Source organism: Phyllobates terribilis, unplaced genomic scaffold, assembly GCF_046119375.1.
Source record: "Phyllobates terribilis strain yellow unplaced genomic scaffold, ASM4611937v1 Scaffold_1__5_contigs__length_1240528914, whole genome shotgun sequence".
NCBI lineage: Eukaryota > Metazoa > Chordata > Amphibia > Anura > Dendrobatidae > Phyllobates > Phyllobates terribilis.
Window position 1 is genome coordinate 331024223 of NW_027362761.1, and position 26808 is coordinate 331051030.

The following is a 26808-nucleotide window of genomic DNA, read 5'->3' on the forward strand; positions in this document are numbered from 1 at the left end:
AGAAACACATAGAAAACACCTTCAAAGGTGTCCAAAAGCTGACAAACTGCTCAGAAGACACAACTAACACATGGAAAAGTGACAAGTACATATAGTCATGCGAAAAGAAAAGAGGTGGAGGAGTAAAAGGAGGGGGAGACACAGATATAGGCATGTCATGCCCTTCTAAAATCCAAAAAGTGAGAAGCCGACACGGCCAGTCCGCTCCTGCCTGTGCCACCTCCGTGTCGCCGGGTTTGTGCCGGAGCCGCGGTGAACCCTGACGGCCAGCCCCCCTCTCCCAATACTGGTGCCTGTCCGCTGGTGGGTCGAGCGAGCCCCCCGATGGTGGAGGCAGCTCTAAGCTTTTTAGTTTAAATTGTCTCTCTAATTTGAATGAATACACTTTAAATCCATTTACAAGGATTTATTGGAGGGCAAGTCTCATGCCAGCAGCCGCGTAATTCCAGCTCCAGTAGCGTCCACTAAAGCTGCTGCAGTTAAAAAGCTTTTATAAGGATCGAGCTCGGCTGTCCACCGCAAGGCATCCTACTGCCAGTCCCAGCCCCTATGCCTTGGGGTGCCTCCTGATGCTCTTCACTGAGTATCCCGTGGTCCTGAAGCATTTCCTTTGAAAAAATTAAGTGTCCAAACTACAGGTGGTGTAGCTTGCTTAACAGCCGGGATAATCCGCTGACTAACAGACACTGCTACTAGGCACAAAGTATTTCCTGGGCGAGATGCTGTTAAAAATTTGTAATTAGATACTCTCGTTGGATGCTGAGAAAGCATTCCATAGAGTCTCCTGGCACGCTATATATGATTCTCTTAAAAAGCTTGGAGTAGGGGTCTAGGGGACCCTTTTATAGCCAAAATCACGGCCCTGTATCGCAATACGTCACCTAGGCTGAAGATAAATGGAACTGTAGCACCCTGAGGGCTCGGTTGCTACAGAGGTATTGCACCTCACCCAGAGGTGTGATATCTCACTCTCAGGTAAGGATGGAGTGTGGATCAGGACCCGACACCTGCATGCATTACACCACATTGCCATGGGGCAGGGCGACCAATATGCCCCTGAGATGGGCACGACAGTGTCTGTCCCTGGCTGGAGTGGGGGGAGGGAACACTGAGGAAGGGGAACCCTGTAGTGCAGGAGCAGGGAGGAAGCAGTTCCTGGGTGCATTGAGAAGGGAGTATAAAAGGTGGGCACCATCTTAGTTCAGTGCAGAGAAGTCTGAGCAGAAGTGACAGGGAGCAGGGGCTCTGCATGAGCTCTGCTCCAGAGGCAGGCCTAGTAACAGAGGCCCAGGCATGGAAGAGGGAGAAGGAAGGAAGAGGAGCGGAGAAGGCTCCAGGAACGAGGAACGAAGGGATCCCAGGGGTGCGGACGGGCGAGTCGCCACCGCACGCCCGAATCCACCTGCGTGGAGGGGTCAGGCCAAAGGGGGAGACCGGTCCCCGAAACTAGTGGAGGCAGGAAACGACCCTCAGCTAGAAACCGGAGGCTGTGACATTTTATGTGGCGCAGCCCCTCACTACACCCGCTAGGAAGGCACCACATAAGGTCAGGGAAACTGGCGCCAAGTTTACCAAGAGGAGGCCCGAGGCAGCCGGACAGAAGGGTTGGTAAGAAAGGCCAGACCAAGGACACACAAAGGGGGTCCTGTGAAGCGCTCCAAAGTTATCTGGGAGTTGTCTGAGCCCCTCACCTGTTGAGCACAGTACGACGTGGGCAGCCGTTACCTGCAGACGTGGTCTGGATAATAAGAACTGTGAGTAAAGGCCTTGGACTGCATCACTGACTCCGTGTCGTTACTGCTGCTGCCCTGCACCATCACCCCCATCCTCCGCATACACTGCCCTGAGGCTATACTCCTCACGTGAGGAGTTATGATACCCCCTGCTGCACCCACAACACCAGCCTCAGCGGTCTGCCCTGCAGCGGCGGTTCACTCTGACCGCAATCCACAGGTGGCGTAGTCGGACATTTAAACATAAAAACCACGTAAATAGTTCCGCCACTGGTTTGACCGCCCTGAGCCACGGAACCGGGTCGCCGCCACGGAGACTACATCCACCAGCATCCACCAAAAAGGGTCGGGCTCCGGGTGTCCCAAGGCCCAGGGGGTGCATCAGAACATTTTCATCACCTTTCACAATCACCAATGGGACAAGGCAGGGATGTTCTCTGTCCCCTCTCTTATACATCCTAGTGACGGAGCACCTGCTCTCATCAATTCGCCATAACCCCAATATTAGGTGGATTGAGGTGGGAGGCACTGAGTACAAGTGCTCTCTATTTGCTGATGATGTCCTAGTATATATCACTCAATCACATATATCCATCCATGCTGTTATGGCTGAAATAGATCACTTTGTTACATGGTCAAATTTTAAAATCAATGCAGCGAAGTCTGAGGCCCTCGATGTCTCCCTCCCCAAATCCATACAGGATTCCATCCAGTCCAACTTTCCCTTTGCCTGGCCCTCACAGGGTATCAAATACTTAGGAATTCCTATTCATAGAGACCTCTCCCATCTATGTTATCTTAATTTTGGGCCCTTTATTGAACAACTCCATACAGACCACAGTTGGCAAGTTAGAACTGTAAGATTCACTACGTGAACCACTAGTGTTTTGTGGAAAAGCACATGTACACTGTGTTCCAAATTATTATGCAAAAAGTGTTTAGGAGTGATAAGGGAAGAATTTGTTTGTTTGTCAGTTAAACTCATTGATGGTGATGTGTGTCAGGGCTCTTTATATCACTGTAAGCAACTGCAGACACCTGTGCTAATTAGTTTGGCAGGTGGGTCCAATGAAAGTCAAGACTACTTAAGAAGGCTGTTCCACATTATTAAGCAGCCTACATGTTCTGCCAAAATGGGAAAGAAAAAGGATGTGTCGGCTGCTGAGAAGCAACAAATTGTGGAGTGTTTAGGTCAAGGCATGACTACAATCAACATTGTGCGATGATCAGGATGAAGTGTCTTGGCAATCAAGAAGTATGTAGCTGATTCACAGTACACACGTCTGCGTGCTGATAAGGGCAAATTGAGGACTCTTTCCTACAGGAAATTACGTCAGGTTAAAAGAGCAGCGGCAAAAAAGCCTTGTCATAGCAGCAGACAAGTTTTTGAAGCTGCTGGTGCCTCCAACGTCCCCCGAACAACAAGATGCAGGGTCCTTCAGAGGTTTGCAGCTGTGCATACGCCATCCTGTCGACCTCCTCTATCCACTTCACACAAGCAGAAACGGCTCCAGTGGGCCAAACATTACATGAAGACTGATTTCCAAACTGTTTTGTTTACGGATGAGTGCCGTGCAACGCTCGATGGTCCAGATGGATGGAGTGGAGGATGGCTGGTTGATGGACACCCCACGCAAACACGGCTACATCGCCAACAAGGAGGAGGTGGAGTAATGGTTTGGGCTGGAATCATGGGGAGAGAGATTGTCGGCCCCTTTAGGATCCCTGAAGGGGTAAAGATGAACTCCATAATGTATGTGGAGTTTCTCAAACAGCACTTCCTGCCATGGTTCAAGAAGAAGAACCGTGTATTCCACAGCAAGATCATTTTTATGCATGATAATGCACCATCTCATGCTGCACATAAAACATCTGCATCTCTGGCTGATATGGGCATAAAAGGGGACAAACTTATGGTGTGACCCCCATGCTCCCCTGACCTCTACCCCATTCAGAACCTCTGGAGCATCATCAAAAGGAGTGTCTATGATGGCGGGAGGCAGTTCACATCTAAGCAACAGCTCTGGGAGGGTATTCTGTCCTCATGCAAAACAATTGAAGCAGAAACCATCCAAAACCTGACAAATTCAATGGACGAGAGAGTTCAGAAGCTCCTTTCGAACAAGGGGTCCTATGTGAAAATGTAACATCACCTAGAATAAAGTTTTGAGTTGAAAACTGTTTGATTTCAGTTTCTAATAACCTGCTAATGCTTATAATTTCAAAAAAGACCATTTTTTTGGTCTTTATTAAAATGAAAAGGTTGATCGAAAAGTTTGGGGGATCTAAGAGTGTGGCAACCCAGTAGTCAGGATTACTTCGAATTCTGACAATATGAAGGTCATGTTGCAGGTAGTGCAGCAAGAAGGCACTTATGTGTCTTGCGCATCTCGGAGCCCCAAAATTATTTTCTGGGCTAGATGCAGCTAAAAATTATTATTAATTTTAAATCTGGTGGAGCTTAGTATAGATGGCCTAATAGAATCAGTGCTGCACACTGCTACAAAGCCCAAATTATTTTCCAGCCAAGGTACAGATAAACATGATTAGTAATTTTAAATCTGGTGGAGCTTAGTATAGATGGCCTAATAGAATCAGTACTGCACACTGCTACAAAGCCCAAATTATTTTCCAGCCAAGATACAGATAAACATGATTAGTAATTTTAAATCTGGTGGAGCTTATTATAGATGGCCTAATAGAATCAGTGCTGCACACTGCTACAAAGTCCAAATTATTTTCCAGCCAAGAGACAGATAAACATGATTAGTAATTTGAAAGCTTAAAACGGTTGGTGAGGTGATTTAAACCAATCATCAAGCTTTTACTCTCCCCAGGATGACACAGGGGTAGAAAAGTCATTTCGGATCCATGATTTGTTCATCTTTATGAACGTGAGTCTGTCTACATTGTCAGTGGAGAGCCGCGTGCGCTTATCTGTCAGCACACCACCAGCAGCGCTGAACACACGTTCAGACAGAACGCTGGCTGCGGGGTATGACAAGATCTCCAAGGCGTAAGTGGCTAGCTCCGGCCATTTATCCAGATTGGAAGCCCAAAAAGAGCAAGGGTCCAGTGACACAGTCATGGCTTCAATGTTTACTTTGAGATACTCCTGTACCATCGTCTCTAGGCGTTGACTATGTGTCAGACTTCTTGTCTCCTGTGGCCTTGCAAAGGATGGGCTAAAAAAGTGGTGAAATGATTCCGCAAAATTGATGTTACCAGCAGATACTGTGGTTCTGTTACAGTTTGAGTGCTGAACACTCGACGGTCCCACGGTTGGCAAGTTGGAACTGTGAGATTCACTACGTGCACCACTGGTGTTTTGTGGAAAAGCACATGTAAGATTCTGCAACAGTCTCTGCTGATACTCCTGCATGCGTGCATCCCTTTCTATGGCAGGAATAATTTCTGCAAATTTACTTTTGTACCGTGGATCTAACAGTGTGGCAACCCAGTAGTCAGGATTATTTCTAATTCTCACAATTTGAGGGTCATGTTGCAGGTAGTGCAGCAAGAAGGCACTCATGTGTGTTGCGCATCCAGGAGCACCAAGTCCCTGTTGTGTTGGTGGCGAGGTAACAATCATGCTTCCTTCCTCTGTCCTCTCCCCACAACCTCGCACAACAGAAATGTGATCAAGGTCTCCCTCATCTGATGTGTCTTCCATCAGTTCGTCCTCCACTTCTTCCTGGGCTCCTGCACCTTCCTCACTAGTTTGGCTGCTACTATGCACCCTGGTAAAACCATCTCCCCCACCCTCACATGCCTGCCGCCTTGGTGCTGCCGACCGTCTGGACCTTGCAGATGTTAGCCCTTCCGCATACAACTCCTCCTCCTCTACTTCCTCCACCTCCTCTTGTGCCACCACCTGACTCCGAATTCTGTTTAACATGTGCTCCAGCATGTAAATCACCGGAATAGTCATGCTGATAATGGCATCGTCAGCACTAAACATCTTCGTCGCCATTTCAAAACTGTGCAGAAGGGTGCATAGGACCCTGATCTGAGACCACTCCTCCAGCGTGATTTGCCCCACCTCTGGATCTCGTTGGCCCAGGCTATACGTCAGAACGTATTGCACCAGGGCTTGTCGGTGCTGCCACAGTCGCTGCAACATGGGCAGAGTTGAATTCCACTGGGTAGGCACATCGCATTTTAGCCGGTGAAGTGGCAGGCCCAACGGCTTCTGTAGAGATGTAAGTTGCTGAGCTGCGGGATGCGAACGGCGGAAGTGAGCACACAGCGACCGTGCCCTCTGCAGAAGGCCATCTAGTCCGGGATAGTGGGCTAAAAATTGCTGGACAACCAGGTTCAACACGTGAGACATACAAGGCACGTGTGTGACATTGCCCCGGCGAAGGGCCGCACCCAGGTTTGCAGCATTGTCGCACACGGCCTTCCCTGGTTTCAGGTCCAGTGGAGACAACCATTCATGAAATTGGTTCTCCTGAGCTGACCACAACTCCTCAGCTGTGTGACTCACATTTCCCAAACATTTAAAAGTAAAAACCGCCTGATGACGTTAAGCCCTACTGCCAGCATAGTAAGGAGGTGTGCAGGATCCCTTCTGCGCAGTTAGAAAGCTTGTGGCATGACCAGACAGGCTTTGGGTGCAGGTGGAGGACCGAGGGGAGGTTGAGGAGGCAGAAGCAGTGGAGGAACTTTGAGATAAAGAGGATTGATGCACAACTCGTGGGGACGGCAAGACTTGGACAGCAGCCCCTTGTCCTACTGTCACCAGAGTTACCCAGTGCCCAGTCAGTGACATGTAACGCCCCTGTCCATGCATACTCGCCCAAGTGTCTGTGGTGAAATGCACCCTGTCACACACAGAGTTTTTCAAAGAAGCGGTGATGTTGTGTGCGACATGCAGGTGGAGAGCATGCACACCTTTCTTTGAGAAGTAGTGCCGACTGGGCATCGGGTACTGGGGCACTGCGACGGACATAAGGTCTCGAAAATCCTCTGTGTCCACCAGGCGGAAAGGCAGAATTTCTGTAGCCAAGAGCTTGCAGATGGTGAAATTCAACCTCTTAGCTTTCTCATGGCTAGGAGGAAATGGTCTTTTACTTGTCCACATCGGAGGGACCGAGGGCTGGCTATTGTGCTTAGACGGGGTTGATAAGGGTGTCCCCGGCAAACTGACGGTCTGTGAGGAAGATGCAGGCGGACCTGTTAGGTTGCCTTGATCCAAAGGTGGTGCTATCGATGTCGGACAGCGCTCAACACCAGCTGGTGTTACCACCTCCAAAGAAAATGATGACCAGCCAATCACGCTGGCTGTTGCGGGTAAAGAGGTGGCAGGTCTGCGCCCCAAAACAGGTGTGACTGCTGTCCCCCCAGTCACAGAGGACGAAGAGGCCGCGGATGCACAAGACATGGCAGACGGTGGTTGACCCGGCCGGCTAGGCCGCATTGTAGCACAGTGAGCTTCCCACTGCAACTTATGCTTCATGTCCATGTGCCGGTTTGTAGCATCGATGTCTCTGCCCCGTTCTAGGCAGAGACGCCGTCCCTCTCACCTCCCCGCTCCTGGCGCGGCGTCCTCCAGCGCTGCTCTCCCCGCTGCTTCCGGCGCGCGCTCCTTCCCCGGCAGTGTGCGCGCTGTCCTAAGGAGTCCCCGGCCAATTGCCGGAGGACCTCCCATATAAAGGGCACCTCCTCCAAAATGGAGGTGCCCGAGCAATATTGTTTGCACCTGTGTCTCACCTGTGCTTCAGCCCTCAGGTCCCGTTGCCAGTTACCTGCCAGTTACCTGCCAGATTCCTGCCAGCTTGCTGCCTTTGTCCTGCCTGATATCCAGTCACCTGCCTGCTAGCCTGAGGTCCGATGGTCTGCCTTCCAACTCCTGTCAGTCTGTCTATGGACCAGCTTGCCCGCTCACCTGGGAGCGCACACCTGTTACCTGCCTGCTAGCCTACCTGGAGGCTCCGCCGTCACGTGCTGTGACCATCTGCCTTTCCAGAGACTCCTGCCCGCTCACCTGGGAGCGCACACCTGTTACCTGCCTGCTAGCCTACCTGGAGGCTCCGCCGTCACGTGCTGTGACCATCTGCCTTTCCAGAGACTCCTGCCCGCTCACCTGGGAGCGCCCACCTGTTACCTGCCTGCTAGCCTACCTGGAGGCTTCGCTGTCATGTGCTGTGACCACCTACCATTCCAGAGACTCTCGCTTGCTCACCTGGGAGCACACATCTACCATCTGCCTGCTAGCCTACCCGGAGGCTCTGCCATCACAGGTCGTACCTACCCTTTACCCAGAGACTGCCCCGGTCACTTGCCGTAACTCCCTGCCCGTTCATCCAGAGACTGCCCCGGTCACTTGCCGTAACTCCCTGCCCGTTTATCCAGAGACTGCCCCGGTCACTTTCCGTGACCTCCAGCCCGTCCACTCAGAGACTGTCCCGGTCACCTGCTGTGACTGCCTGCCCGTCATCCCTGATTGCCACCCGCTCCCTTACAAGGACCGCCCCCTTGTACAGTAGCTCAGAGGTTCCGCCTCCCAGACCCGTTACAGTTTGCTCGGGCCATGGAACCCGGTGGCACCCAAGCTCCCTCGCTCTCGGACCTGTGTCATGAACTGTCCCGCCAGAGGTCCCAACAGGAGTCCATCCTGGGTCACCTGCGGAATGTCAATTCTCGCCTGGACACTCTGACTGCTCCGCCAGCAACCTCCGCCAGCGCCATGATTCGCAATCCGACAGCTCCGCTGTCCACCAACACTATGGTATCCTACCCCGGACCCCGGCTTTCTGCACCTCCTCGCTTCGGAGGCGACTCCGCTCAGGCTCGGGGCTTCATAAATCAGTGCACCCTGCACTTTGAACTCCTGTCCCACCAGTTTAACTCCGACCGGGCCAAAATTGCCTTTATCATGTCCCATCTCACCGGAGAGGCTCTGGCCTGGCTAAATCCTCTATGGGAGAGAGGAGACCCCCTGGTGTCCAACTTGCCTGCCTTTCTCACGGCCTTCCGGAAAGTCTTCGACGAACCCGGACGGAAGACCTCATCCGCATCGTCACTGCTACGCCTCCGTCAGGGAAGCCTCACCGTGGGCCAATATGCCATACGGTTCCGTACCCTTGCCTCGGAGCTGGCCTGGGATAATGACGCTCTGGTTTCAGTCTTCTGGGAGGGTCTGTCCGGCCGTATTAAAGATGAACTTGCCGGTCGAGACATTCCTACCACCCTCGATGACCTGATAGCTCTTGCCACCCGGATTGACCTGCGGTTCCAGGAGCGTGCCAAAGAGGTCACCCGTGAGAGGAGGTTTCCACGCCTAGCTCCTACTTTTCAGCAACCCGTCACTCCCTCCGTCTCTCCTGAGCCTATGCAGGTCGACCAGACCAAGATGGTCGGTTCTCGCCAAGAATCTCGCCGAGCCGAGGGAAGCTGTTTCTATTGTGGCAGTAAGAAGCACTTCATCCGTTCCTGCCCGGAAAAGCCGGGAAACGCCAGTGTCTAGGACCACTCGGAGAGGTCGTCCTAGACAAAAGTAAGTCCTCTCCGTCTCTGACCTTACCGGTCTCTATTGCTTGGGGAGAAAACCGTCTCTTCGAACTCGCCCATCTGGATTCTGGAGCTGCTGGAAACCTCATCGCCCAGTCTCTGGTAGAGAGATACCATATTCCCACCAAGTCCCTGGCGGAGCCATTGTCAGTTGCTTCCGTGGATGGAAGACTTCTCTCGGAGACCATCCTGCTCGTCACCGAACCTATAACCCTACAGGTGGGAATGCTGCACTCTGAGGAGATCTCATTCCATGTGCTGTCCGGACTTTCTCACTCCTTGTTGCTAGGTCTACCTTGGCTCCAGACACATGAACCCGTATTGAACTGGCGGTCCGGTGAAGTACTCCGATGGGGTCCTGACTGCCATAGGACCTGCCTGGTTCCGGTCCGTCCACTTCGCCCTCAGCCTACTCCAGCTAACTTACCTGGTCTCCCGGCTCCCTACTGGCCCTATGCGGACGTCTTCGGTAAGAAGGAAGCTGAGACGTTGCCGCCCCATAGGCCATACGATTGCCCGATCGACCTGGTACCTGGCACCACTCCTCCCCGTGGGCGTATCTACCCGTTATCTGCAGCCGAGACCCGAGCCATGTCTGAGTACATTGAAGAAAATCTGGCTAGGGGATTTATCCGAAAATCTACCTCCCCGGCTGGAGCCGGATTCTTCTTTGTCAAAAAGAAAGACGGCTCGCTACATCCCTGTATTGACTACAGAGGACTCAATCTCATTACGGTAAAAAACAAATATCCCCTGCCACTCATCTCCGAATTGTTTGACCGGCTCAAGGGCGCCAGGATCTTCTCCAAGCTGGATCTTCGAGGAGCGTATAATCTGGTCCGTATCCGTCAAGGAGACGAGTGGAAGACGGCATTCAATACCCGGGACGGTCACTACGAGTACCTTGTGATGCCCTTCGGTCTCTGTAATGCTCCCGCGGTCTTTCAGGAACTAGTCAATGACATCTTCCGTGACCTCCTGTACTCCTGCGTAGTGGTATACCTGGACGATATCTTGGTCTTCTCTCCGGATCTCCCCACACACCGGAGGGATGTTCGTCAGGTCCTGCTTAGGCTTCGGCAGAACCACCTTTACGCCAAATACGAGAAGTGCCTCTTCGATCAGACCTTCCTTCCGTTCTTGGGCTATGTCATCTCCCAAACAGGTCTGCAAATGGATCCCGAGAAGCTCTCTTCCGTTCTAAAATGGCCTCGTCCTGAAGGTTTGAAGGCGATACAGCGATTCCTGGGCTTCGCTAATTATTATCGTCTTTTCATCCCACACTTCTCGTCTCGGACTGCTCCCATATCTGCACTTACCCGTAAGGGGGCTAACCCCAGGACATGGTCGCCTGAAGCCGAGGAGGCCTTCCTTTCCCTAAAGAAAGCCTTCGCCTCTGCTCCCGTCCTACACCGTCCGGACTGTAATAAACAATTCTACCTGGAGGTTGATGCTTCCTCCTCCGGAGCCGGAGCGGTGCTCACCCAGAAGTCTTCTACCGGGAGAATGGTAACGTGCGGCTTCTTCTCCAAAATCTTCTCCTCGTCGGAGCGCAACTACTCCATTGGAGACCGGGAATTGCTAGCCATCCAATTGGCACTAGGAGAGTGGCGCTATCTGCTTGAAGGGGATCTCTACCCGGTAATTATCTACACGGATCACAAAAACCTGGCATATCTCCAAAATGCCCAGAGGCTCAATCCTCGCCAGGCCCGGTGGTCGTTGTTTTTTGCCCGCTTCGACTTCACTCTTCATTTCCGTCCGGCGGACAAGAACGTCAAAGCTGATGCCTTGTCTCGGTCTTTCCTGTCCTCCGATCAAGAGGAGGAACCTACGCACATCATCGACTCCTCCAAGGTGATGAATGTGGCTCCCTTGGATCTAACTTGTCTTCCACCCGGTAAGACGTTCATAGCTGTGCCAGATCGGGAGAGGGTTCTTCGCTGGGGACATTCTTCTAAACTAGCTGGCCATGCTGGCCAAAAAAAGACCTTTCAACTTATTGCCCGGCATTACTGGTGGCCTACCCTACGTAAGGACGTGGTAGACTTCGTCGCGGCCTGTTCATCCTGTGCTCGTAACAAAGTTCCCCGACATCTACCTGCCGGCCATCTCCTGCCCCTTCCCGTACCTGCTGCTCCTTGGCAACACATCGCTATGGACTTTATCACCGACCTTCCAGTTTCTGCCGGTTGTACCGTCATTTGGGTTGTCGCTGACCGTTTTTCTAAGATGGCCCACTTCATTCCCCTGCCTGGTCTTCCGTCTGCACCCGAGTTGGCTAAAGACTTTATCCGCCACATCTTCCGTCTCCATGGTCTGCCCCTCCACATCATGTCGGATCGTGGGGTTCAGTTCACCTCTCGTTTCTGGAGAGCCACTTGTAAGCTGCTGGACATTACCCTGGATTTCTCCTCCGCTTACCACCCTCAGTCCAATGGTCAAGTGGAGCGGATCAATCAGATCTTGTCCAGCTACCTCCGGCACTTCGTGGATGCTCACCACTCGGACTGGGTGGATCGTCTACCGTGGGCCGAGTTCTCTTATAACAACCATGAGAGCGAGTCCTCTTCCAAATCCCCGTTCTTTATAGTTGGTGGCCAACATCCCCAGATTCCACTTCCTGTCTCCGTTTCTGTGGACAACCCTGCTGCGGAGTCTCTTGTCAGCGAATTTTCTACTATTTGGGAGAGCACCAGGTCCGCTCTTCTTCTCTCCTCTGAGCGGATGAAGAGATATGCTGATAAGAGACGTCTGGATCCGCCCCAATTCCATCCGGGAGACAAGGTTTGGCTCTCATCCAAACATGTGCGGCTCAAAATACCCTCCTACAAGTTGGGTCCTCGATTCATCGGCCCCTTCGAAGTCCTCAGGCAAATTAACCCTGTGGCCTACAAATTAAAACTCCCGGCCACCCTACGGATCCCCAACTCCTTCCACGTATCTCTCCTCAAACCCGTTGTCTTTAACTCTTTTTCCAAAAATCCAGGTGCCCCTCCTGCTCCGGTTTCCGCTGATGACATCTTTGTGGTAGAGAGTATTCTGGCCTCCAAGAGGGTAAGAGGAAAAACCTTTTTTCTGGTAGATTGGAAGGGGTTTGGTCCTGAGGAGAGAACTTGGGAACCCAGGGAGAACATCAACGCCCCGCTTCTCCTTGAAAAATTTCTTTCTGGCCTAAAAAAGAGGGGGCCTAAAGGGGGGGGTACTGTAGCATCGACGTCTCTGCCCCGTTCTAGGCAGAGATGCCGTCCCTCTCACCTCCCCGCTCCTGGCGCGGCGTCCTCCAGCGCTGCTCTCCCCGCTGCTTCCGGCGCGCGCTCCTTCCCCGGCAGTGTGCTTAGGGCGCGCGCGCGCGCTCCCCCTCTCTTAAAGGGACCGCGCGCGCCATCCTAAGGAGTCCCCGGCCAATTGCCGGAGGACCTCCCATATAAAGGGCACCTCCTCCAAAATGGAGGTGCCCGAGCAATGTTGTTTGCACCTGTGTCTCAGCCCTCAGGTCCCGTTGCCAGTTACCTGCCAGTTACCTGCCAGATTCCTGCCAGCTTGCTGCCTTTGTCCTGCCTGATATCCAGTCACCTGCCTGCTAGCCTGAGGTCCGACGGTCTGCCTTCCAACTCCTGTCAGTCTGTCTATGGACCAGCTTGCCCGCTCACCTGGGAGCGCACACCTGTTACCTGCCTGCTAGCCTACCTGGAGGCTCCGCCGTCACGTGCTGTGACCATCTGCCTTTCCAGAGACTCCTGCCCGCTCACCTGGGAGCGCACACCTGTTACCTGCCTGCTAGCCTACCTGGAGGCTCCGCCGTCACGTGCTGTGACCATCTGCCTTTCCAGAGACTCCTGCCCGCTCACCTGGGAGCGCCCACCTGTTACCTGCCTGCTAGCCTACCTGGAGGCTTCGCCGTCACGTGCTGTGACCACCTACCATTCCAGAGACTCTCGCTTGCTCACCTGGGAGCACACATCTACCATCTGCCTGCTAGCCTACCCGGAGGCTCTGCCATCACAGGTCGTACCTACCCTTTACCCAGAGACTGCCCCGGTCACTTGCCGTAACTCCCTGCCCGTTCATCCAGAGACTGCCCCGGTCACTTGCCGTAACTCCCTGCCCGTTTATCCAGAGACTGCCCCGGTCACTTTCCATGACCTCCAGCCCGTCCACTCAGAGACTGTCCCGGTCACCAGCTGTGACTGCCTGCCCGTCATCCCTGATTGCCACCCGCTCCCTTATAAGGACCGCCCCCTTGTATAGTAGCTCAGAGGTTCCGCCTCCCAGACCCGTTACACGGTTCATGCATGAAGTACTCAAACTATGTATTTTTTGGCCTCTACTTAACATTTGCTGACAAATGTTACAGATAACACAAGTTGGGTCATCTTTATCGATCTGAAAAATGCCCAGGCTATGCAAGGCTTAGCACCCATGCGACCTGAAGAGCCACCACGACTTGTGGTGAGAGGCAGAGTTGTGTTTGAGGATGCAGTTGTTGACGTGCTTCCAGTACTACGTCTCTGTCCAGGAAGGCGCAACCTGACCTCGTCGTCACTAGCATCCTCCTCCACCTCCTCTGCTGACCTCATCTCTTGGCTGACTGTGGGTTGACAGTAAGTGGGATCTCCAACCTCATCATCATCACCCTGTGCGTTATCACACCCGTCGTCCTCAGAGCCAACCTGTTCCTGCCCTGACAAAAAACTAAAGTTGTCGCTCCAATCAGGTATTTGAGTCTCATCATCGTCTTACTCATTGTCTCCACCAACAGGAGTTACAGTTTGGGAATGTGGGTCTACATTATGGTCAGAACCTTCTGCGTCTGGTACTGGATCCGACTCATAAAGATTCTGGGCATCAGTGCAGATCATTTCCTCGTCTGGATTCACAGAAGCGCTGGAGTCGACCTCTGATTCCCAGGCTATAGTATGAGTAAACAGCTCTGCAGACTCAACCATCTGTTCTACCTCATACTCAGACGGGCAGCTGGAGATTTGGGAGCTGTGAGGATGCAAGTGCGATTGAGGTGACACCTTTGAGGACTGGAGTATTTGTGATGTTGAAGTTGATGTGGAGGAGAGCCCACTTAAAGGAACACTTGATATCCGTTGAAGCACCTGCTGTTTTTGTGCCTCATCTGGAATTTGTAGCAATTGGCGTGGCCGTAAGAAAGGGATCTTATCACATTGTCCGCTAAAAGAAGTAGACATTTAGTTTGGCTGGAAGATGGTCTTTCTTCTGCAGATGTTACTGTTGCTTTAACACCTACCCCACGGACACAACCTTTTTTCCCCTTCCCAACACGCCTATTCCCCTTTCCACCAGCAGCAGGCCTTTTTCCACTCATTTTGGTGGTTAACTAATTCACAACTCTGTAGTTGTTTGCACAAAAAAACAAAGGATGGGAACCGAGCAGAGCTGAGTGGCCAAACTGTGGTATTAGGCCAAAACTATTGGCTGGGTTAGATGCAGAAAAAAATTATATTCAATTTGCAGCCTGATGGAGGTCAGTATAGATGGACTAATAGAACAAGTCCCACACACAGCTAGACGCCCAAATATTTTTTCAGAGGTAGATGCAGAAAAAAATTGTATTCAGTTTGCAACCTGATGGAGGTCAGTATAGATGGACTAATAGAGAAAGTCCCACACACTGCTAGAAGGCCAAATATTTTTTCAGAGCTAGATGCAGATAAAAATTCTTTTTAATTTGCAACCTGATGGAGGTCAGTATAGATGGACTAATAGAGAAAGTCCCACAAACTGCTAGAAGGCCAAATATTTTTTCAGAGCTAGATGCAGAAAAAAATTATATTCAGTTTGCAACCTGATGGATGTCAGTATAGATGGACTAATAGAACAAGTCCCACACACAGCTAGAAGCCCAAATATTTTTTCAGAGGTAGATGCAGATAAAAATTATTTTTAATTTGCAACCTGATGGAGGTCAGTATAGATGGACTAATAGAGAAAGTCCCACACACTGCTAGAAGGCCAAATATTTTTTCAGAGCTAGATGCAGACAAAAAAATTATTTTGAATTTGCAACATGGTGGAGGTCAGTATAGATGGACTAATAGAACAAGTCCCACAAGTTGCTAGAAGGCCAAATAATTTTTCAGAGCTAGATGCAGAAAAAAATTATATTCAGTTTGCAACCTGATGGATGTCAGTATAGATGGACTAATAGAACAAGTCCCACACACTGCTAGAAGCCCAAATATTTTTTCAGAGCTAGATGCAGAAAAAAATTATATTCAATTTGCAACCTGATGGAGGTCAGTATAGATGGACTAATAGAGAAAGTCCCACACACTGCTAGAAGGCCAAATATTTTTTCAGAGCTAGATGCAGATAAAAATTATTTTTAATTTGCAACCTGATGGAGGTCAGTATAGATGGACTAATAGAGAAAGTCCCACACACTGCTAGAAGGCCAAATATTTTTTCAGAGCTAGTTGCAGATAAAAATTATTTTGAATTTGCAACCTGATGGAGGTCAGTATAGATGGACTAATAGAGAATGTCCCACACACTGCTAGAAGGCCAAATATTTTTTCAGAGCTAGATGCAGAAAAAAATTATATTCAGTTTGCAACCTGATGGAGGTCAGTATAGATGGACTAATAGAACAAGTCCCACACACAGCTAGAAGCCCAAATATTTTTTCAGAGGTAGATGCAGATAAAAATTATTTTTAATTTGCAACCTGATGGAGGTCAGTATAGATGGATTAATAGAGAAAGTCCCTCGCACTGCTAGAAGGCCAAATATTTTTTCAGAGCTAGATGCAGAAAAAAATTATATTCAGTTTGCAACCTGATGGAGGTCAGTATAGATGGACTAATAGAACAAGTCCCACACACTGCTAGAAGGCCAAATATTTTTTCAGAGCTAGATGCAGATAATAATTATTTTTAATTTGCAACCTGATGGAAGTCAGTATAGATGGACTAATAGAGAAAGTCCCACACACTGCTAGAAGGCCAAATATTTTTTCAGAGCTAGATGCAGAAAAAAATTATATTCAGTTTGCAACCTAATGGAGGTCAGTATAGATGGACTAATAGAACAAGTCCCACACACAGCTAGAAGCCCAAATATTTTTTCAGAGTAGATGCAGATAAAAATTATTTTTAATTTGCAACCTGATGGAGGTCAGTATAGATGGACTAATAGAGAAAGTCCAACACACTGCTAGAAGGCCAAATATTTTTTCAGAGCTAGATGCAGACAAAAAAATTATTTTGAATTTGCAACGTGGTGGAGGTCAGTATAGATGGACTAATAGAACAAGTCCCACAAGCTGCTAGAAGGCCAAATAATTTTTCAGAGCTAGATGCAGACAAAAAATTATTTTGAATTTGCAACCTGATGGAGGTCAGTATAGGTGGACTAATAGAACAAGTCCCATACACTGCTAGAAGGCCAAATATTTTTTCAGAGCTAGATGCAGAAAAAAATTATATTCAGTTTGCAACCTGATGGAGGTCAGTATAGATGGACTAATAGAACAAGTCCCACACACAGCTAGAAGCCCAAATATTTTTTCAGAGGTAGATGCAGAAAAAAATTATATTCAGTTTGCAACCTGATGGAGGTCAGTATAGATGGACTAATAGAACAAGTCCCACACACAGCTAGAAGCCCAAATATTTTTTCAGAGGTAGATGCAGAAAAAAAATATATTCAGTTTGCAACCTGATGGAGGTCAGTATAGATGGACTAATAGAGAAAGTCCCACACACTGCTAGAAGGCCAAATATTTTTTCAGAGCTAGATGCAGACAAAAAATTATTTTTAATTTGCAACCTGATGGAGGTCAGTATAGCTGGACTAATAGAACAAGTCCCACACACAGCTAGAAGCCCAAATATTTTTTCAGAGGTAGATGCAGATAAAAATTATTTTTAATTTGCAACCTGATGGAGCTCAGTATAGATGGACTAATAGAGAAAGTCCCTCACACTGCTAGAAGGCCAAATATTTTTTCAGAGCTAGTTGCAGACAAAAAATTATTTTGAATTTGCAACGTGATGGAGTTCAGTATAGATGGACTAATAGAACAAGTCCCACACACTGCTTGAAGGCCAAATATTTTTTCAGAGCTAGATGCAGAAAAAAATTATATTCAGTTTGCAACCTGATGGAGGTCAGTATAGATGGACTAATAGAACAAGCCCCACACACTGCTAGAAGCCCAAATATTTTTTCAGAGCTAGATGCAGAAAAAAATTATATTCAATTTGCAACCTGATGGAGGTCAGTATAGATGGACTAATAGAGAAAGTCCCACACACTGCTAGAAGGCCAAATATTTTTTCAGAGCTAGATGCAGACAAAAAATTATTTTGAATTTGCAACCTGATGGAGGTCAGTATAGGTGGACTAATAGAACAAGTCCCACACACTGCTAGAAGGCCAAATATTTTTTCAGAGCTAGATGAGAAAAAAAGTATATTCAGTTTTCAACCTGATGGAGGTCAGTATAGATGGACTAATAGAACAAGTCCCACACACAGCTAGAAGCCCAAATATTTTTTCAGAGGTAGATGCAGAAAAAAATTATATTCAGTTTGCAACCTGATGGAGGTCAGTATAGATGGATTAATAGAACAAGTCCCACACACAGCTAGAAGCCCAAATATTTTTTCAGAGCTAGATGCAGAAAAAAATTATATTCAATTTGCAACCTGATGGAGGTCGGTATAGATGGACTAATAGAATGATGCTATGCCCAAAAATTTTACTTCACTAGGTGCAGTGAAAAAAATGGTATTCTATACACAGGTGATATATCTTGCAACACAGATAGGCTACTCCACTGACTAACACACTCTGCAATAGGCCAAAAAGGATTAGCTTTGCTAGATTCAGTCAAATGCTGTGAAAAAAACTTGCACAGCACTGGCACAGACCTGCCTGGCAAAAACTGATAGGAACTGATGTAACCTAGTCCTGAAAAGGACTGCAATTACAATTAGTCTTTACTCCCACAACCTATCTATTTAAGAGCACAGACCTGCCTGATAAAAGTCGTAGGAAATGCTGTAACCTAGTCCTTAAAAGGACTGCAATCACAACTATTCCCTACTCCCAAGCTATCTGTAGATTTGTGCGAAAATTGGCTTGAAATTAACAAGGTATAGCGCACACAGCAACAGCGGTGCCGTCTAACACGCAGCTGCAGCAGTGAGAAAATGGTGGCGACGGGGAAAATGGCTTGGTCTTATAGGGCAAGGACATGTGACATACACTGCCAATGACACATGCCCTTGCTTATGTGAAAAAAAGCACTTCGCTCCGTGTGTGCGCTGCTGATAGGCTGACAGATTGCACCTCCCCACTGTAAATGCGGGAAAGAGGAAAAAAAATGGAAATCTTCATTATTCCTGCAGAGATCCATCCCCTGCCCCTCCCCCCGCCCCGCTGTACACTCAAACTGCGTATTAACATTCATTTTCATCATTACTGAGAAAAAATCCAGTTATGATTTTGGTGCATGAACAGTTATCGAACATAACCTCGAACAGCCGAATTTTTCTCAAATCGTTCGTGTTCGCCGAACGGCTCAAACACCGCCCAATACAGCTCGAATTTGAGGTTGGCGAACAGTTCGAGTCGAACAACGCTTATCTCTAGTAAAAAGCTCATCACCAACAATTATTATTTTTTATTATTATTATTATTTATTTATATAGCACCACTGATTCCATGGTGCTGTACATAAGAAGGGCTTACATACCAAATACAGATATCACTTACAGTAAACAACTAGCAATGATAGACTGGTACAGAGGGAAGAGGACCCTGCCCTTGCGGGCTTAGATTCTACAGGAATGGGGAAGGAGACAGTAGGTTGGGGGGTTGCATTAGCTCCCATGTTGTTGAGGTGGCAGCAAGCAAGGTCAAGGCAGGCTGTAAGCTTGTTTGAAGAGATGTGTTTTCAGGTTCCGTCTGAAGGATCCAAATGTGGAGGCTAATCAGACGTGTTGAGGCACAGAATTCCATAGGATGAGGGATATTCGGGAGAAGTCTTGGAAGCAATTAGGTGAGGAACAAATAAGTGTGGAGGAGAGACTGAGGTCTTGGGAGGACCGGAGATTACGTAAGGGAATATATCGGGAGATTAGTTCAGAGATGTATGGAGGAGAAAGGTTGTGGATGGCTTTGTAGGTCAATGTTAGTAGTTTGAATTGGATACTCTGGGCAATTGGGAGCCAGTGAAAGGATTTGCAAAGGGGGGTAGAAGAGGAGTAGTGAGGCGAGAGATGAACTAGTCGCACAGCAGAGTTAAGGATGGACTGGAGGGGTGCGAGAGTGTTAGCAGGTAGGCCACAGAGGAAGGAGTTGCAGTAGTCCAGGCGGGAGTTGAAGAGGGCATGCACAAGCAGTTTACTAGAATGAGGGTTGAGGAAAGAACGGATTCTGGAAATATTTTGAGCTGGAGGCGACAGGAGGTGGCGAGAGCTTGGATGTGGTGTTTGAAGGACAGGGCAGAGTCAAGGATTATTCCGAGGCAGCGGATTTCTGGTACAGGGGAAAGTGTGATGTCATTTATTGTGATAGAAAGGTCATGGTGGGAAGATATGCGAGATGGAGGAAAGATGATGAGTTCAGTTTTATCCACATTGAGCTTGAGGGAGCGAGAGGAGGAGAAGGAGGATATGGCTGATAGACATGCTGGGATTCTGGACAGCAAAGAGGTGACATCAGGGCCGAGAGGTAGATCTGAGTGTCGTCAGCGTACAGATGGTACTGGAAGCCATGGGATTTTATGAGCTGTCCCAGACCAAGGGTATAGAGTGAGAATTATAGGGGTCCTAGGACAGAGCCTTGAGGGACTCTAACAGAGAGGAGGTGGGATGAGGAGGTAGTGTGGGAGTGGGAGATGCTAAATGTTTGGTTAGAAAGGTATGAGGAGATCCAGGATAGGGCAAGGTCTTTGACGCCAAAGGAAGAGAGGATCTGTAGTAGGAGGCAGTGGTCAACTATGTCGAAGGTAGAGGGCAGGTCAAGAAAGAGTACAGAGAATTGTCTGTTAGCTTTGGCTGTAAGTAAGTCATTATTAATTTTGGTCAAGGCAGTTTCGGTGGAATGGTGGATGAGGAAGACAGATTGTCGGTTGTTGAAGAGAGAGTTAGATGAGAAGTGAGAGGAAAGTTCAGCGTGAACGTGTTGCTCAAGGAGTTTGGAGGCAAATGGGAGCAGTGATATGGGGTGGTAGCTAGACAAGGCAGTTGGGTCAAGGGATGGCTTTTTGAAGATGGGTGTGATTGTGGCATGTTTGAAGGCAGCAGGGAAGGTACCAGAAGTTAGTGATAGGTTGAAGAGATGGGTTAGGGATGGGATGAGTGTGGGGGTGAAGTTGGGGAGGAGGTGGGATGGAGTCTTGTGCGCAAGTGGTAAGGTGTGATTTGGAGAGGAGATGAGTGAGGTCCCCTTCTGTGATGCTGGAGAGGGAGGTTATGGGGAGGGGCAATGGTCTGGAAAATAAAGGGGTTGTGGTGGTTGGACAGTAAAGATGTGCCTTATTTGGTCGATCTTGTGTTTGAAGTGTGTGGCATACTACTCATCAGAGATGACGGAAGTCGGAGGGGGCAGTGGAGGGCAGAGGAGAGGGTTAAAAGTGTTGAATAACTATTTGACATTGTAGGATAACAAAGATATGAGGGCTGTGAAGTAGGCCTGTTTAACAGAGGTGAGGGCTGATTTGAATTTGAATGTTGCTTTTTTTTTAATGCAGTGAAGTCACCTTGTGAATGTGTTTTCTTCCAACGCTGCTCCACAACCCTGAACGCTTTTTGAAGCTGTTTAGTGAGGTTTTTGTGCCAGGGTTGCCTATTGACTCGTCACGCTCTGCCATGGACAAGAGGGGCGACCGAATCAATAGCTGATACAAGAGTGGCATTGTAGAAAGCAGTGGCTCTGTATGTGTTGTGGAGTGAAGATATTGATGTCAGTGGTAGAATAGAGTCAGAGAGTGTGTGAGTGTTTAGATGTGCAAGGTTTCTAAGGGGGTGTGCTAGCTGCTAGACATGAGTGACAGATGACGAAGACAGGGATGAGAACGTGAGTAGATGGTGGTCAGATAGGGATAGGGGGAGGTTGTGAGGTTAGATAGGGAGCAGAGTCGGGTGAAGATGAGGTCCAGTGTATGTCCGTCTGTGTGGGTGGCTGAGGAGGACCACTGAAGCAACAGGAGTTTGGATGCTGTTGACTGGTGAGTGTCAGTGGGGATGTTGAAATCGCCCATTTTGATTGTGGGAATGTTAGCAGAGAGAAAGTAAAAAGCCAGATGGAGAATTGGTCAATAAAGGCAGTGACCAGGCCCGGAGGTCGGTATATGACAGCTGCTTGGAGGTTGGAGGGAGAGTAGATGCGGACAGAGTGGATTTCAAAAGAAGGAAGAATAAGGGAGGGTAGAGGTGGGGTAGAGCCAAAGGTGCAGTTGGTAGAAAGGAGAAGACCCACTCCTCCACCATGTCTGTTACCAGGGCAGGGAGTGTGGGTGAAGTGGAGGCCACCGTAACACAACGCAGCAGGGAAGGCAGTGTCAGAGGGTGTCAACCATGTCTCTCTGATGCCCAGGAAGGAGAGATTACGAGAGGTAAAGAGATCATGGACAAAATGGAGTTTGTTTCAGACAGAGCGGGCGTTCCAGAGTGCTCCAGAGAGGGGGAGCAGGGGGATGGGCATCAGGGGCACAGGTTTTACATAGGAGAGGTTGCGGTCATTTGCAGTTGGTTGGAAGCGATAGGAGGGGGAATTGGTGGGAGGTGTAAGTTGCGGGGGTCCAGGATTGGGGGATATGTTGCCTGCAGTGAGGAGAGAGAGGAAGAGGAGGTGGGAGGAGAGTGTCCGGCTTTTTTCTTGTTTTGGTAGGATAGATCTGAGGTTGAGGAGCAGGTCAGTGGATGAGGTCAGGTGGGGATGTAAGAGGGAAGGAGAGATGATTATTTGGCTAGAGGGTGCTGGGGTTTGGGGATAGCGATGGAGAGTAAGGATTAGTGGTGCAAAGACAATAAGGGCATATGTAAGTATAGTGAAGGTTTAAGTGTGAATGAGAAAGAGATACAAAGTACAATTAGTAAGTAGTTGTTCGTACCTTCTGGTTACTTCTGGCCCATTTCTGGCATATTTTTAATTAGACACTTAGAAGCGACCCTTCAGAGCCAGACCAGTTTTAACCAGATCTGAGTCTCTGGATATATGAAACTCTTAACAGCACTTGGAGTAGACAGGTGTGATTAGAAGGCAGGTGGGAGGAGCCGCAGGGAGACTGGACACATAGCACAGGGTGGAGGGGGGAGTAATTAGGAGCCAGAGGCTAAATGCATTCAGGAAATAGAAAGATGGTGTAGCATCGGCGTCTCTGCCTTCTTCCAGGCAGAGACGCCGTCCCTCTCACCTCATCGCTCCCCGCTCTCCTTCCCAGCCTGCTGTCAGCGCGTGCAGCCTTGTAGCTTCGGCGTCTCTGCCTCCTGCCGGGCAGAGACGCCGTCTCACTCATCACGCTCCCCGCTCTCCTTCTCAGCCTGCTGTCTGCGCGCGCAGTCCCCCGGGCACTGTGCTTAGGGCGCACGCACGCGTGCTTCCCCCCCTCTTAAAGGGGCTGCATGCGCCGTCCTAAGGCGTCCCCGGCCAATAGCCGAGGGTCCTCCCATATATAGGGCACCGCCTCCAAAATGGAGGTGCCCGAGCAAAGTTGTTGAACAGTTCTGATCTCTGCTTCAGCCCTCAGGTCCTGCTGCTCGCCTGACTCCTCGTCCTGCCTGCCAGCCCGTTATCTGCCTGTTTCCTGCCGAGCCTGCCAGCCTGCTCACCTGGAGCGCTCACCTGTTACCTGCCCTGTCTGCCAGTCCGCTCACCTGGGAGCATCCGCCTGTTACCTGCAGAGTCCGTCAGCCCGTTCACCTGGGAGCGCTCACCAGTTACCTGCCTGTTACCTGCCTTGTCAGTCTGCCCGCTCACCTGGGAGCGCCCGCCTGTTTCCTGCCAGCCTGCCTGGAGGCTCTCCCGTCACTTGCTGTGACCACCTGCCTGGTAACCCTAGAGACTAGTACCTGCTCTGCTGTCACGTACTGTGACCACCTGTCAGCTACCAGAAACTTCTGCCCGCTTGCCGTGTCCATCCGTCATACCGGTCAGTCCCAGCCATCTGACCACCTGGGAGTCACCTGCTCTCTTACAAGGTCGTCCCCAGAGTAACACCAGGTCCCTCGGCCCGGATCCTCCCTGGTCACAGTGTCGTTTGCTGCCGTCCGACCAGGGTCAGTTCGGGTTGATACTTAGTCACGCCCCTCTGGGTCCCTCCTTGCACCTCGGCACAGAGGTTCCACCATCCGGACCCGTTACAGAAGGGGATGAGTGTGTATTGGGATCAAAGGTTTGAGGTGATAAACAAGGATATACACATATTGAAATAAGCAGGGATCAATGGGTACAGCAGATATTGGGTGCAGGACACATACCAAGGATATAGACAGATAGAAATAAGCATGGATCAATGGTTACAGCAGATATTGGGTGCAGGATACATACCAAGGATATAGACTGATTGAAATAAGCAGGGATCAATGGGTACAGCAGATATTGGGTGCAGGACACATACCAAGGATATAGACAGATTGAAAAAAGCAGGGATCAATGGGTACAGCAGATATTGGGTGCAGGACACATACCAAGGATATAGGCAGATTGAAATAAGCAGGGATCAATGGGTACAGCAGGTATTGGGTGCAGGACACATACCAAGGATATAGGCAGATTGAAATAAGCAGGGATTAATGGGTACAGCAGATATTGGGTGCAGGACACATATCTGTGGATAAAGCAACAGATTGTCAGATGAAGACTTGTGGCGAGGGGTTATATATCTGGCATATTTCTAATTAGACCCTTAAGAGTGACCCTTCAGAGCCAGACCGGTCTTAGGCAGACCTGAGACTCTGGATATTTGAAACTCTCAATAACAACATTAATTTTCTTTTTGGTTTCTTAATTACTTGCCGTGTTTTGTTTTTTGCCATGAAGTATTTTCTCGTTTAGATTCCAATTCCTTTTTTTAAAAAATTATAATTAAAAACATATATTTCCATTTCCAGGTACACCAACAGTTCAACAATACATTGATGTGATGGTGTAACCAATGGTACGGTTATTTCTTCACAACAATGCCATATATTGCTCGTGCTACAGTGACCAACCTGCATGGTATAAATATGCTAGTATGGTTTACAGAATCTCTGGACTTGTCTCCCATGGAGCACATCTGGGATATCATTAGTCAGCAATTGAAAAGAGAACTGCCTGCAGTCAATTTCAATAAATCAAGATTTTTTCACAATTTTCATATCATTAACATGTCTTTCAATTCTGTGTTTTCTGTAATACCAAAACTATTCCTTGTTACAATTTCAATGTTGAGGAATGTATATACAGTTCTGTGCAAAAGATTTAGGCAGGTGCAGAAAGACTGCTTATTTTCAACAATTAACAAAATGTAAAGTTTATGAATATAACAAAAATATAAATCAAATTAATGTTACCTCTCTTTGCCTTCAACACAGCATCGAAGCATCCATTTCTCTAGGTACACTTGCACAAAGTTTTTGAAGGATTGTTCCAAATATTTTGGAGAACTAACCCCAGATCATTTGTGATGATGGGCCATATCATTATTTTTAAGGCCCCTTGTTCTTAATTACACTCAAAGTAGTTCCTATTGTCAGTATGTAGGTGTATCTAGAAGAATTAATGCGGTTTAGGTTGTAAAGGGTGGTCAATCACACTAAATATTGACTTGATTTAGATTTCTCATTTGTTACTTCACTATGCATGTTTTACTTGACAGAAATAAACTAACACTCTTATTTTTGAAAAGCATCCTTACTTTGCAGCATTTTATCTGCACCTGCCTTAAATGTTTGTATAGTATATACTGTATGTATATACATTTTGTTAGTAATAACAAAAATACAATCAAAAATCATCTTTTATTTGACATAGTATACAAAATTTAATAGATTCCACTAAAATAAATGCTTTGAATACTCTTTAATTTGGGGAAATTATCTTAGGCTACATACTTCAACAACATGATCTTATAACATATATCTATCAAATATTAGAAAAATACTTTTTGGGAGACTTTCACTTCCAATTGCTTACACTGGGAAATCTTGTAAAATGAGTGGATGGAGCCTAAAAATTTCTAATGTCAACTTTAATCATGTTTTAAATGAGAATTAAATAAACATTTTTCTTTCCATAAATTCATGATTTTACTCTAGTAATAGAGACATACTTTTGATTCATATATTATAAATGTCATAACAAAGATGCATCTGAGTAGTTGCTTTACAAAAAGCAGTATTACATACATGCAAATGTGCTGAAATAAAAATAAAATAAAGATTTACCAGATAATGTTGTCCTAATGATAATACCAAGGGCAAATCTAATGAACACAAAATTTTAACCCCTTCGCAACCCTGGAATTTTCCGTTTTTGCATTTTCGTTTTTTGCTCCCCTTGTTCCCAGAGCCATAGAGTTTTTATTTTTTGGTCAATATGGCCGTGTGAGGGCTTATTTTTTGCGGGACGAGTTGTACTTTTCAACGTCATTACTAGTTTTACCATATCATGTACAAGAAAACAGGAAAAAATTTCCAAGTGCGGTGAAATTGCAAAAAAGTGCAATACCACAGATGTTTTTTTTTATTCTTTTTACCACGTTCACTGAATGCTAAAACTGACCAGCCATTATTATTCTCTAGGTCATTATGAGTTTGTAGACACCAAAGATGTATAGGTTCTTTTATATTTAAGTGATGAAAAAAAATTCCATAGTTTGGTAAAAAAAAATAGTGTCATTTTCTAAGACGTGTAGCGTCTCCATTTTTCGGGATCTGGGGCCGCGTGAGGGCTTATTTTTTGTGCACCAAGCTGAAGTTTTTATTGATACTTTTGGGGTAGATCTGATGTTTTTGTTGCCCGTTATTGCATTTTATTGCAATGTTGCGGCAACCAAAAAACGTAATTCTGGCGTTTAGAATTGTTTTCTCGTTACGCCGTTTACCGATCGGATTAATTCTTTTTTTATATTGATAGATCGGGTGATTCTGAACGCGGCAATACCAAATATGTGTATGTAGGTTTTTTATTATTATTTTATTTTGAATGGGGCGAAAGGGGGGTGATTTAAACTTTTATATTTTTTTTATTTTTTTTATATTTTAAAAACATTTTTTTTCACTTTTTGCTTGCTTCTATAGTCTCCATAGGAGACTAGAAGCAGCACTTGTCTGATCGCCTCTGCTACATACAGATGATCAGCAGATCACCTGTATGTAGCAGAAATGGTCCTGTGCTATGAGCGCCGACCACTAGGTGGCGCTCATATCGACCAGCTCATGACAACCACTGGAGTCTGCTGTAGACCCAGGGTTGTCATGACCACCCATCAGTGACCCGCGATCACGTGACGGGGTCACCAATGGGCGGGGTATGTGACGCGCTTCCGGCGCGGTGCTGTTAAATACCGCTGTCAGAGATTGACAGCGGC

At 48.0% G+C, this 26808-nt stretch overlaps 1 long non-coding RNA gene across 2 annotated transcripts in view; it reads left to right on the forward strand.

Annotated features, from left to right (window-relative positions):
• The window catches only part of LOC141167173 (uncharacterized), a 240078-nt gene extending 214445 nt beyond the window's left edge, over nt 1–25633 (forward strand). For both annotated transcript variants that reach the window (XR_012251407.1, XR_012251408.1), the window contains exon 4: nt 22977–25633. This is a non-coding gene — a long non-coding RNA (uncharacterized lncRNA). The remainder of the gene's footprint in view (nt 1–22976) is intronic.
• The last annotated feature ends 1175 nt before the right edge of the window (nt 25634–26808 follow it).